General features: G+C 33.2%; 1 protein-coding gene across 1 annotated transcript in view; it reads right to left on the bottom strand.

Moving 5' to 3' along the window:
- LOC132096058 (uncharacterized) overlaps positions 1-1659 on the bottom strand; it is a 332561-nt gene that overhangs the window by 269300 nt on the left and 61602 nt on the right. The gene's annotated exons all lie outside the window — the stretch shown is intronic.

The following is a 1659-nucleotide window of genomic DNA, read 5'->3' on the forward strand; positions in this document are numbered from 1 at the left end:
TTGTTAAACACCTTTGCTTCTTGAACTGAAGAGAGTCAAATACATCGTCTTCCTCTCCCTTTTCAGTTGCTCTTTGAATTCCTTATCCTTCAGTGTTTCTATGTCATATTCCCCTCCAAAGGCCTCAGTGATTTTACTAAAGTCTTTCTCACCAATATGAGCCTCTTACAGAAGCACAACGTCGTGTTGTCCAAAGATTGGCAGTAGAGCTTCTTTTTCATTTAGTCCTGTTTTCAGACCACAAATATTCCAGGACAGAACTTTGAATTCTGATTCCGATGCCATCATGTGGAGGAATGTTGTCTTGTCTGTGAAGTTTATTAAAAGCAAACACGTGTTAAATGACAGAGACATGTTTTTCTCCATTTAGACCAGACCTGAGCCATTCACATTTAATTTATTACATTTATTTAAGTGCTGCATGAACCTGCAAGTTAGAAAATTAAATATAAAAAAACTAACAATGTGTTTGAGTACAAACTGTCCAGTATAAAATACTTTTAAATATCTGGCTAAAAAGCTGCAACACGCCTTAGCAAACAAGCATTCATTTTTCAATTAATTTCATTTGTAAGTCACTTTAGATAAAAGTGTCTGCTAAATGATTAAATGTAAATGTAATTAATTTATACCTCCAAAGCAGCTATGTATCCTGGGGAATGCAAACATTAAATAAAAAAATTAAATTAAATTAAAGTAAATGCTGTATTAATCTGCTGAGGGATGAACAAGCTTTTCATTTCTAAAAACTGTGGTGAAATGGTTCTTCTTTCCGAGTTAACTTTAGAAAATTGATCCGTCTCTTTATCATTGTGTAAAATGTCTGAAATGTTGCATTAATATCTTGTGGGGTATGGGAAATGTTTTCATTTTTAATAATAGGTATAAGTGTTTTTATTAACTACATGTAAGTAAGTTGCCTAGATATTTATATTTTAATGCAGTTGTTCATTGTTAGTTCATGTTAATGTACAAGTCAGCAAGTCACTGACAGATTTTTCCCCCAAATGAAGCAATTTTATTCCTAATAAGAATAATTATTGTTGTCAGCCACTTTAACATTGTATTGAACATTAACATTGCACTGTGCTTACATAAACGTAAATTAAAGACTTAAATAAAGATGAAATTAAAATATGTTATAACAAAAGTAACATAACTATACTGTACTTAAATGTAAAAAACAAAAGAGTTCATTGTCAGTGATCTACGGCTCTGTCTATTAAATGCGGCTCCATTTGAAGTGATGGTGATTTAGGGGTAAACACGGAACCAGATTTACTGACTAGATGTGCATGATCATATCATTAGATATATCGCCCAGCCATAGTCCACTAGAACACAAGAACACAAGTACAAACAAGACCGCATATTGAGAAATGAAAATCTGGCAACCCTGATCACTAGTAAGCCTTTGGCTGGAATTTTTCCTGGGACTTGGCAACACTCACTCTTCATTCAGTCAGCGAGTGTGAGTCTTCTGAGGAGAGATGAGCAGCTCACGGTATTTCTCTTATTTACTTTAGTTAAAGTTTAAAGGCTCATTTCTGCATTGTTTTCATCGGGTTCAGGGCTACTTGTGCATCTTTTCTTGCTTCTTTCTACAGAAAGAAACATTTAGTGCAGCATATATATATATATATATATATATATATATAT

This window comes from Carassius carassius, chromosome 1 (genome assembly GCF_963082965.1).
Source record: "Carassius carassius chromosome 1, fCarCar2.1, whole genome shotgun sequence".
Lineage (NCBI taxonomy): Eukaryota > Metazoa > Chordata > Actinopteri > Cypriniformes > Cyprinidae > Carassius > Carassius carassius.